This window comes from Bos javanicus, chromosome 9 (assembly GCF_032452875.1).
Source record: "Bos javanicus breed banteng chromosome 9, ARS-OSU_banteng_1.0, whole genome shotgun sequence".
Taxonomy (NCBI): domain Eukaryota; kingdom Metazoa; phylum Chordata; class Mammalia; order Artiodactyla; family Bovidae; genus Bos; species Bos javanicus.
Genome location: NC_083876.1, coordinates 10,729,899 through 10,742,316, shown reverse-complemented (window position 1 = coordinate 10,742,316; position 12,418 = coordinate 10,729,899). Strand labels below are relative to the sequence as shown.

The 12,418-nt window shown below is 43.0% G+C and overlaps 1 long non-coding RNA gene across 1 annotated transcript; it reads left to right on the top strand.

Annotated features, from left to right (window-relative positions):
- The first annotated feature begins 10,803 nt into the window (after positions 1-10,803).
- Positions 10,804-12,058, top strand: LOC133253672 (uncharacterized). Its single transcript, XR_009738371.1, has 2 exons — positions 10,804-11,223; positions 11,660-12,058. It is a non-coding gene; the product is annotated as an uncharacterized LOC133253672 (long non-coding RNA).
- The last annotated feature ends 360 nt before the right edge of the window (positions 12,059-12,418 follow it).

Sequence of the window (12,418 nt, the reverse complement as noted above, 5' to 3'; positions counted from 1 at the left end):
ACTAAAACCGCTTCAACTTGGAACACACATAACCTGATCAATCCTCGTAGTAGACAATGCACAGTTCGCCGCCTGTTGGGGGGGTGTTTACTTGCACATATATACACGTTGGTTTTGGTTTATGTTGTCTAACAGAAACCTAAATGCCTGAAGGAATTTTAATGTTTGTATCTTATAAGAATACCACATTTCCCATGCTTCTAAGAACTCAGAAACATATTTCATTTGTGTTCAGAATAAAATCTGGGATGTAAAATTCCGAACAATGATGTAACTGATATAGCTGAACAAACGTCTGTATGGCAAGACCAAGTGTCATTGATTTGTTTGTGGAACTGACCCATTTGAAGTCAAGTGTGAAGGTCTTAGTGACTTACTTGCCAGCACTCTTTACTAGTCAGTTTGTAACGAGCTTAACATATCGAAGCCCTTCAGCATAGCTCTGGGCCTAGGACCCAAACGAAAGCGTGAGGATTCAAAGCCATACAAAACAATTCTACCAACTGCACGGCACTACACAACTTCAGTTTTTGATACCTAATCCCTCAAAGCCACGTTGAACCATACGCTGCAGCCATCAGGAGTGTAGAAGGGGAAAGGCTGAGGGATTAAGGAGTCATTACTGTGAGAGGGAAACACATTTTCTCAGCTGTTCTGGTTTCAGTGAAGGGGGATTTTCCCTAAGCCCTCTGCTCCCATTCCCCTATGGAAAAGAGAGTTTCTTGTCAGGTTGGGAATTTAAAATAAATACGGCATACAGAGCTCAGTTCCACCAACTATGGGAGAGAGGCCCCTCGATCTTGGTGTCCTACCTGGTGGGACCACAGCTGGGAGACCCTCCTGGCTCCAGCACTGCTGAGAGAGTGGCTAACTCTCCTGAAGATGTGATTAACAGTACCGATCACCTCTCATAAAGTACGATGTTTAACTTTGCCAGTACCTGGAGTTTCCACATGTCAGTCTGTATCTTCTTTCCCAAGATCCCAACCGTTTCTAACAAACCAATGAAGAATATAATTAGCAGAAACATCCTCTCAAATTTCCATACACTTTCACCTCCCCTACATCAAGCCCATACTCACCTCTGTGTACTGGTTTGAAGTGTACATGCTACAAACATACTTAACGTTAAGATAAGAAAATGGCCTTGGTACGACATGAAGTAGAAGGGGTAATGTACAAATGTCTATATTTTAAACACTGCATTAAGTTCTATGGAAGTCAACTTTTGTGCAGATTCATGAATGTTTCTATTGACTTTTTTAAATTTTATTTTTCCTTTGTTTTTAACCTTATAGTTAAATTCTTTCCTAAGGACTTTTATAAAAGATTTTTTATGTTTAATTAGCTCTCTTCCTATAGACATATATTGTATCATTTTTTCAAATCAATAGATATTCTAAGCAAATACCCCCTCCTTAACACACAACAATAGCAGCTTTTCTATAGATAGCTCTTTTCTATAATTACTGAATTTCAGGTTACTAAATGGAGATGTAGAAGAGAGGTGAAATTTTTATTTAGCCCAAGAACAAGTCCAGGGGGATGTTATAATAGATTGGCAAAATAGTTGTTTTATGATAAGTGAAGGCTTTCTCGGAGCTAGGCGATATCTGTTTAATTTAGCCCCCATGGAGGGAAGGAGCCTGTCAGTGCTTCCTCCTGATCCGTGCCTCTTTCACTTCTTTGCACCACACTCTGAAGCCATAGTCAAAAGTTCCACTTCCCCAGCCGCTGTCACTACTGGGGACCCCACCCCCGCCACATTGGACAGAAGTCATCTGGGGTGGCTGACATCCCTGAGAGCTTCCTCAATTCAAGCACACAAGTGGGTCTACAAGAAGGTCACAGTGTGACCTTCTGTTATCCATCCCTGTGATTATAATGATGCCTGTACCGTGAAGATGGAGAATCCTATTCACCTCATTGAGGGCGGGTGGTCCTGGTAGGACCTTGAAAACTACAGAAATCCTTTATTTTCTATTAGAGAAAAATTATGTCACTAGCCACTGAAGTGTTTCTAGGAAGGTCTAAACTTAATGAGTTTACATTTTTAGCCTAAACTCTGTTCTCAGGCTAGTTAGAAGTGTTCAGTCTATTTTAGTACTTATACATCTTGAATTCCTATGCTTGTGTGTGTGTGTGTGTGTGTGTGTGTAACAGATGTGAGTTGGGGATGCTAGAATTCATGCTTGCCTGAAATTCCTATATCAGATCCCGTTTGGCTCCTCCCATAATGTACCTGGGCATCTAAATTTACTTTCTCAGGCTTTCCTTGAGAATCACAAGATTCATCATTTGCTTTCAATGCACTCCTGGTGTTGAGGTCCTCAGGTAACAACAGCTCTCTTGTCCTACTTTTTCAGGATATAACAAGGAAGGGCAATCTAAAACTTTAATAGTCTTCCTCTGACACTACTGAAGGATTCTGAAATTACAATGGAGACCAAGAGGAAATCCTTACCATGACTTGCTTCAAGGGAAAAGGAGCCAGATGTGGCAGGACCCAGCGAGAATGGAATGGAGGGGAGATGAGAAAACAGAAAACATTCTCGGGATTCAACAGGGAAAGCAGAAATGAGGTGAGAGGGAGCTTTCATCATTGTTAACCGATTTTTAATTTACTTGGCCTCTAAGGAAAAACATGAAAGCAATTCTGCTTCACAGTGCCAAGATTTTTATTTCTCTCCTTTTATGATTATTATTTACTATGAAAGTAGTATTAAAACAGCATTAATGGCATTTCTAAACATGAAGAACCTCATTTCCCATTATCCTCACACACTGCTCTTTTGGTGACCTCCCGGTCTCTCTCCCAGGAAGCCCTGGGTTCTAAAACATCCCCCCTAAATGTTTAAATGCCAGATTCTCCCTTGTTCCCACTGCTCCACAGAGCAGTTCTCTCTCAACCACAGCAGCCCCAAGGCTCTGAACACCACCTGGATGGAGAATTAAAGCTCCTTGCCCCCCTCCCCTCTTTGTCAAGACCTCTCAGGCTCTGAAAATCATAAAACTTAAGGACATATAGCCCACCTCCTCCCCACAGTAAATGCATGTTGGCAGATCTATTAGTGAGCCCCATGTCAGTCAGTAATGCAAAGAGATTCTAAAAGGAAAGTGGTGTTTTCTTTCCCACCTGCAGCCTCTACACCTATGTGTAACTGAAATTACTTGGTGAAACCAGTTCACCAAGTGAGTTGGTCTCAAGAGGAATGTACTTGACATATTGGGAGTTTTGATTGCTGTTTTTTCCTATCACTGTATTTAACCATAAACTGTGGGATTTTTTTTTTTTTTTTGGTCCCTTCTTATTTCTGGAAAACCTTGTAGTTTCCTTGTCCCTTTCAGATATTAGAATAGCCTCATTCACTGCTTCTCATTTTAAGTTCTGCTCTCGTATTTTCCCTTCCCTGCAGTTCAGTCTTAAGCTTTACCTTTTGGGACCTCTACTTCCTAAGAGGCATGGTCTGCTCTCTTCTTCCCCTGACCCCTCCTCCTGTGAGCTGTCGTACTGTTATTCAATGATTTAGTCATGTCCAACTCTTTGCAACCCCATGGACTGCAGCACCCCAGGCTTCCCTGTCTTTCACTGTCTCCAGGGGTTTGCTCAAATTCATGTCCATTGAATCAATGATGCCATCCAACCATCTCATCCTCTGTTGCCTTCTTCTCCTCCTGCCTTCAATGTTTCCCAGCATCAGGGTCTTTTCCAATGACTCAGCTCTTCGCATCAGTGGCCAAAGTATTGAAGTTTCAGCTTCAGCGTCAGTCCTTCCAATGGATATTCAGGACTGATTCCCCTTAGGATTGACTGGTTGGATCTCCTTGCAGTCCAAGGGACTCTCAAGAGTCTTCTCCAGCACCACAGTTCAAAAGCATCAATTCTTCAGTGCTCAGACTTTTCTATGGCCCAATTCTCACATCCATACATGACTGCTGGAAAAGCCATAGCTTTGACTAGACAGAACTTTGTCAGCAAAGTGTTGCCTCTGCTTTTTAACATGGTGTCTAGGTTTGTCAAAGCTTTTCTTCCAAGTGTCTTTCAACTTCGTGGCTGTGGTCACAGTCCTTTTTGGAGCCAAAAAAAAATAAAGTCTTCTATTGTTTCCATTTTTTCCCCACCTATTTGCCATGAAGTGATGGGACTGGATGCTGCTTTCATGTAGGAAGAAATAAAAAAGTGGGAGGGGTCTGGCACAGCTGGCTGCCTGTTGACGGGAGAAGATAACCCTCCAATCGACTCCTTGGGGTCTCCACCAACGTGATGGCCTCTGAGTAGAGGCTGTATGTGAATTTTCAAAGAATCTCTTCAGTTTCTTCTTGACCTGCTCCTCGACTAAAGGTACCTTCAAAGAGGGTTAACTGCATCCAGGCATCACTATCTCCAAACACCTCTCTGAGTGGGGCATCCTTTGGGTAGGCCAGCAGCTGCCTGAAGACCTCTGTATCCTCTCTGACTTTATAGACCTCCTTTCAGACCCTTGGGGTCCTGTGTGGGCCCTCAGACCCTTGGGGTCCTGTGTGGGCCCTCAGACCCTTGGGGTCCTGTGTGGGCCGGAAGCCTGACTCCATTTCCTTCCTGTGTATTCAAATCCAGGGTTGCCACACACTGCATGAATTGGCTGTTCTGGTGAGGCTTCTGCCTGATGAAACCACAGGTGAGAAGTAGCCTCAGTCTTTGTTCTCATGTCTGGCCCCCTAACTTTGAAGGACACACATCAACCTTCTGTTCCGGGGTTCAGGCCAGGATGGCACTGCCAGCTCTGCACCTCTATAAGCGTTGAGTCAAGAACGAAATGCCTGGGGCCCCTACTTGCAATTCAACCGCTGTCCCTCTGCCTTTCTTGAAAGGAGAGCTCGCCATCTATGAGAATTCTGCTCTCCCCTTATGTCTCTGGGGGACCACAGTCCAAAGGAGGCACTCATGTGTAGTTGGGAACATGGGACTCTGTCTGACCAATGGAAAGACAATGGGTGTCCCATGTCACCTCCAGGCCTTGACTTTTAAAAAACTGCTGACTTCTTGCTTTCGCTTCCTTGTTGTCACTTCAATGCAGAGAACTGTCATGCCTCAGAGGCTGTCAGAACACAGCGTACAAGGAGCTTTGGTTCCTAAGTGTCTGCACAGAGGAGAGCCACCCTCTGAATAGTTACACACCTGTAAATTTCCGAGTGATGCCAACCCCGCATCCTGTTACAGTACCCAGAACTGCCCATCCTGACAGCTAATGTGTCTGTGAGAGAAGGCAAAGAGTTTTGAGGTGTTTGCTGGAGGTGATACAGCCAGTTGTACCACTTGTAAATGAGGTCTAGGAACACGTAGTGGAGAAGGAAATGGCAACCCACTCCAGTACTCTTGCCTAGAGAATTCCATGGACAGAGGAGCCTGGTGGGCTGCTGTTCATGGGGTTGCACAGAGTCCGACACTACTGAAGCAACTTAGCATGCCTGCATACATTGGAGAAGGAAATGAAAACCCACTCCAGTGTTCTTGCCTGGAGAATCCGAGGGACAGAGGAGCCTGGTGGGCTGCTGTCTATGAGGTCACACAGAGTCAGACACGACTGAAGTGACTTAGCAGCAGCAACAGAAGCAGGAATGCATAGATCCCACTGTTTAGGATTTTCTTTAAAATATATATAGATTATGAACTGACTTCCTTTAACTCAGCTTTGAGCCTTGATCATTACCATCATCATAATCATTACAATCATCCTTGTTAAACTTCATGGGCCAGAAACTGCACTGATTTTCTTATAGATATTAGCTCATTTAATTCTCAAAACAGCCACATTTCACAGATGAAGAAATTAAAGCACAAAGTTCATGGAATTCACTGAAGGTTGTATACCAGGAGGCAGGGCAACCAAGAGGCAAATCCAGTCAGTCTTGGTCTAAAGCCTAAGGTTTTAATTAACGAAGCACACAGCCTCCGATTTCAGAGTACTCTTCCTGTTTTTCATAGACTTTGAGAAAAGTCTATTCAGCATTTTATACACACATTTTAAGTGGTTGTATTGCTCCTGTTTCCCTCAAGAGACCTCATGGAGGGAATATAGACAGTGACAATGTGGAGGAGAGATGAGCTCAGGGACCATGTGTTTTGCTGTCTAATTCCATCTGCACTGGCCACATGCAGCGTCCCTGTGATGAGTGTGATTTGGCCTCACTTCACAAACCCTGTTTCCCTGATCGCTCAGTTGGTAAAGAATCTGCCTGCAATGCAGGAGACCCCGGTTCTATTCCTGGGTCAGGAAGATCCGCTGGAGAAGGGAAAGGCTACCCACTCCAGTATTCTTGGGCTTCCTTTGTGGCTCAGCTGGTAAAGAATCCGTCTGTAATGTGGGAGGCCTGGGTTTGATCCCTGGGCTGGGAAGATCCCCTGGAGAAGGGAAAGGCTACCCACTCCAGTATTTTGGCCTGGAGAATTCCATGGACTGTAGAGTCTATGGGGTTGCAAAGAGTCAGACACGACTGAGCAACTTTTATTTTCACTTTCTACACAAACCACTGCTGCTCTGAATAGGAAAAATAGTCCTCCTCTTGACATCATTAAAAATCCCAAAACATCCATCAACCGAGAAATAGGTAAAGAAAATGTGTGTGTTTGTGTGTGTGTGTGTTTTCTAAGTCATGTCCGACTCTTTGTGACCCCATGGACTGTAGCCCGCCAGGCTCTTCTGTCTCTGGGATTTCCCAGGCAAGAATACTGGAGTGAGTTTCCATTTCCTCCTCCAAGAGACCTTCCTGACCCAGGGGTCAGACCCATGTTTCCTGTATCTCCTGCATTGGTAAAAGATTCTTTATCACTGAGTCACCTGGGAAGCCCAAAGAAGATGTAGGAATGAAATAGTGCAGACATATGATGGACCTAGAGACTCATACGGAGGGAAATAAGTCAAAAAGAGAAAAATGAATATGGTAGAAATTGGAAGACGCTTACTCCTTGGAAGAAAAGTTATGACCAACCTAGATAGCATATTGAAAAGCAGAGACATTACTTTGCCAACAAAGGTCCGTCTAGTCAAGGCTATGGTTTTTCCTGTGGTCATGTATGGATGTGAGAGTTGGACTGTGAAGAAAGCTGAGTGCTGAGGAATTGATGCTTTTGAACTGTGGTGTTGGAGAAGACTCTTGAGAGTCCCTTGGACTGCAAGGAGATCAAACCAGTCCATTCTGAAGGAGATCAGCCCTGGGATTTCTTTGGAAGGAATGATGCTAAAGCTGAAACTCCAGTACTTTGCCCACCTCATGCGAAGAGTTGACTCATTGGAAAAGACTCTGATGGTGGGAGGGATTGGGGGCAGGAGGAGAAGGGGAAGACAGAGGATGAGATGGATGGATGGATGACTTGATGGATGTGAGTTTGAGTGAACTCTGGGAGTTGGTGATGGACAGGGAGGCCTGGCATGCTGTGATTCATGGGGTCGCAAAGAGTCAGGCACAACTGAGCAACTGAACTGAACTGAACTGAATATGACTCTTATGTGGATCAGGAAAATGGTACAGATGAACTTATTTGCAAAGCCAAAATAGAGACACAGACACGGAGAACAAACTTGTGGAAGCCAAGAGGAGAAGGAATCGGGAGATTGGGATTGACATATATACACTGTGTGTGTGCGTGGCTCCCGTTGTGTCTGACTCTTTGTGACCCTGTGGACTGTAGCCCACCATAGTCCTCTGTCCTTGGGAATCTCCAGGCAAAAATACTGAAGTGGATTGCCATGCCTTCCTCCAGGAGATCTTCCCTATCCGGGGATTGAAACTGCATCTTTTAATGTCTCCAGCATCAGCAGGCGGCTTCTTTACTGCTATCGCCACCTAGGAAGCCCCCTATATACACTACTGTGTATTAATATTATAAAACAGGCAACTAATAAGAACCTACTATTTAGCATGAGTAATCTACTTGGTACTCTCTGGTGACCTAAAAGGGAGGGAAATCTTAAAAAGAGAGGTATATGTATACATGTAACTGATTCACTTTGCTGTACAGTAGAAACTAGTACATTGTAAAGCAACTGTATTTCAACATAACTTAGTAAAAAAAATACCAACACAGAACAGAAAACATTTACCTTCTTTACATTATACCCCCCATACACATGCGCACAGACACATATACCCACACAGAAATTGTTCAGCTCGTTCTTTGACTTAATTTCAGTTTTCAATTTTACTCCAAATTTGGCACAAGAGCTTGGTTACTGGAGGAAAAGACTATGAGAAGAAGTTGTGCATGAAGTAAGTACCAAATGGTAGTTTCTAAATATAGTGCTCAAAATGCAGCCCCCCATCACCCCCAACTTTCACCTTCCCACCCCCACCTTCACCCCTCCCTAACTTTCAGCAGTACCTCTACGCCAAGTTTGCATCGAGACCCTCCGTCTGTCTGGTAAACTTCCCAATGGCCACACACATCCCTTGGACCCTCTCCCTCTCCCCTTCTCCATGTCTATTGTAAGGCTGGGGGATTGGGATCAACCATGAACTCCTTGTGTTCAACTACTGCCTCTCTGGGAAAGCTGTTCAAGTTCCCACAGAGACAAAGCCCCCAACAGCACCTGTCTTTGAAAGTCCATCCAAACATGAAGAATAATCATTGATCAACCTGAATTCAACATAGCTACATAACTGAATTCCCTACTCAGGGTGTGATTCTAGAAAAGAAAACACCACATTCTGCTCTTTCTCATACCATTATTTCCTGCCAATCTTCCACATATCGAACTTGTCTTTCTAGTTTTTATTTTAATAGTTGCATGAGATTACATTACATGGGTGTAGAAATAATTCATGTAACAATTCTCTAGATGATGAATGTTTAGGATTTATTTTGGTCCAGCTTCAACTAATTTTCACTAAGGAAAAAATTACATGGTATCTCTGTAAAGACAAATTAGTGAAATAGAATTAATCCTAGCTCTCCAGAGAAATATACCTCCATGGAGTAATGATTTCCAGCAGGATCCCAACGTATCAGCTGGAGGCTTCCACACAATCTAACCAAGTCTGTAAAATTAAGTGTTCTAGTTTAAAAGTTACCTATTCGTTAATAACAAACTTATTAACAGGAACTTTTCAAGCTTTGTTCACTTGGGAATCCAGGAACCATGAAAAGTCCAACATACTTAATAATGTAAGCATTTGTAGATTTTCCACAATGTATTTTGGTGTTGGATCATTAATCTTGAAAGAAGATCTGATGATGCCTTTCCCACTCTGTTGCTACCTCCATCTAAGGGTGTTGACCTTCTCCCCAATCCCACTGCTGAGGTTTTGGGGTTTAATGACTGTGGCATCCAAGGAAATACACCAAGAGACTCAGTAAGAGGCTTCACACTGTGGAGCCGGAAAGGAGAAGGTGAATCGTCCATGGGTCACAGTCTGAAAACAGTGATCAAGGGATCCAAAATTGATGCCTGAGGACCACATCCCAGGGGAGAGGTGAGGGAGAAAGTGGAAGAACATGAAACCACGTAAGAATTCCAAAGAATAGAGTGTTGGTCAGGACAAGATGTTCAGAAGGGGTATGAGAAGATTGATTGATTGATTTTTATTGGTGACTGTTATTTTTATGAAACTCTACTATGCAAAAGAAGCCTGGGGAGAGCTGTTTGTGGGACCATTGGGTGTCCCCACCCTGAGGGAGGCAGGCAGGTCCAGTAACTGAAGCTTCTGGAGCAGAGACTCCTGGAAGCACACTGGTTTTCAGTGCTCCTCTGCTTGAGATGCTGGCTGGCAGCACCAGGCTTCCAGTTTTTGTCCAGGACAAGTTTGTTCCCACCACCTGCACAGAGAGATATCTGGGGTCTCTGAACAGAGTCCACTCTGAAATGAGGTCCCAGAGTGGCTTCAGAACAGGTCCTCTACCTCCACCGAACTGATGGTCCTTTGCTCTGATGTCACCTCTGCTTCAGCCCACAGCTGGGTCCTCTTCAGCTACAATTTATGAAACAGACTCTGCATATAGGATGCATCAGTGCCAGGGGTGAGGAACTCACTGGTATCTCTACAAGGAGGCTCATGGTTGGAAAAAGTGTTCTTGTCCACCTGGTACCTAGAAAAGGGCCAGATGCAGCCCACCACTCATTTCCTCCTTGCTGAACTTTGATGGCCACTCAGACTCGCTCCTCCAGCAGGGAGAGTTCCTTGGTGAGGTCTGTGATGGCACAGGTGGGAGCCTCCTGGGGGTGCAATCCAGGGCACTCTGCACATGGATGATGGTCTTGTGCTGCAAGGGGCGACGGACTTTATAGCCAGCAAACTGCACCTGTGGGGCCTTCAGTAGCTGAGACTGACTGATGTTTCCTAGTGTGTGGTTTTCCTTGTTGGTGGTGAACAAACAGGCTTTGGGTACCTTAAAGTCCTTATTAACAGTGATCTTTTTCTTACCCATGAAGGCAGAAGGAGTGGTCATTTCAGCAGTGCAGCTGCCTCCAAAGCCTCAGTTGCCACGACCACAACAGCAAGTAAATTTAAAGTTGGTGCAGCATCTTATTAGGACCATTGCCTGGCACTCGGTTAGCAAGTGTAATTACAGATGAGTGATGATGTATATACTCAGCAACAACCTGAAAGTGATGTAAGATCTAAAGATGAGTTCCAAATTATTCATAATATTTCATCCAATGAGGATGTTATTTTGTGTCCCATGCATCTGACTGCTTTCAATGAAATTTAATATGGGTAAAATGTAAAAACTAAATATACAGACAAAATCAAAAGAATATACAGACAAAATCAAAAGAATGTGTAGAAGAATATTTGTACAATTTTTGTCAAGGAAGAGACCTTAAGATAGGTAGATGACATATACATTGTGTGTGTGTGTGTGTGTGTTATATACATAACTCCAGAAAGAATATGTAAGCTCTATAGTCCCTGAAAGTACTAACTGTACTGTTGTTTTAGTTAGGTTTTGTATCTCTAGTTAGGCTAGAACTCAGTGACCAGATTGACCCTCACATATCAGTAGTGTAATGCAGTGAAGGTTTCCTTTGCTCTCTCAGCCCAGGCTGATGGCGTCAGGAAGCTTCCTTCATCTGCAGCGTCAGCAGCACCAGCCTCCCAGCCACTGCCGCACGGAAGGGACGGAGGAGACTAAGGCCCTGAGCAGCCCTGGCCCAAAGCCAGCCCTGTGCCTCCCACTCCTGCTGCATCGGCATAGGAGTCACACAGGCAACCGAAAGTTACAGCATAAGGTGAATTATCCAGCTGGTTAGTATCTATTTATATTTATAAAAATGCATAAGGACATATAGTTTTTTTGCTCTTTTTTTCAGATTTTATTGGCATATAGTTGATTTACAATATGTTAGTTTCACGTGTACAACACAGTGATACAGTTTTATATATATATATATATGTATGCATATTCTTTATATATACTTTTTCAGATACTTTTCCCAAGTACAGTTCCCTGCGGTATACAGTAGATCCTTGCTGTTTATCTATTTTATACATAGTAGTGTGTATATATTAATCCCAAACTCATAATTTATCCCTCCTAACCCTTTCCCCTTTGGTAAACCTTTCCCTTAGGCTTTCTTCATCTGTAGGTCTATTTCTGTTTTGGAAGCAAGTTCATTTGTTTTTTGTTTTTTTTTTAGATTCTATATATAAATGATATCACATATTTGTTTTTCTCTATAAGGACATATACCTTGAAATGGAAATGGCACCCCACTCCAGTATTCCTGCCTGGATAATCCCAAGGGCAGAGGAGCCTGGGCAGCTAGAGTCCATGAGGTTGCAAAGAGCTGGACACAAATGAGCATGCATGGAAGGACATATGACTGTAATAATCAATATGGCTTCACTTTGCCCTGCACACAGTTCTGAAAGATACTTTGCTAAAATGTTTTAAGCTCAGACAGCTGACATTAATGCTATTAGGTATTATTCACCAGAAATCACTGTGAAGTCTACTCGATTTATTCAAGCAATTCACACCCCCAGCAGCTGGATGGCTGACCTATTTCACTGTAGTTGGATGATGTTACTTTTTTGTTTGCTTGTTTTGCTTAAGTGATGCATTAAAATTTTCATCTGATTTTTGTATACTTTGCACCTCTGATTCACTAGTGAGGAAGAAAATGTTTGTAGTCATTTTTCTTTTTTTTTTTTAATTTATAGTTTGCCTTTCCTTTTAACGGCTATTTCTATATTAGGAACAGCAACTTGTTATGTCTTCTGATAGTATTCTAATTGCATAAAATTTTCCCAACTCATTATTTTGCATAAGCTATATGCTAAATACTACATATATAATGCACATATATGTATATAGGGAGACAAGTTAAATATAACTGTGTTTTCCAAGTTTCATATCTACTACCTTAAAATCTTCCCCTTGACCAAAATTTATAAATATTCTTCTACATATTATTTTATCTTTATTTTATAGTTAGTT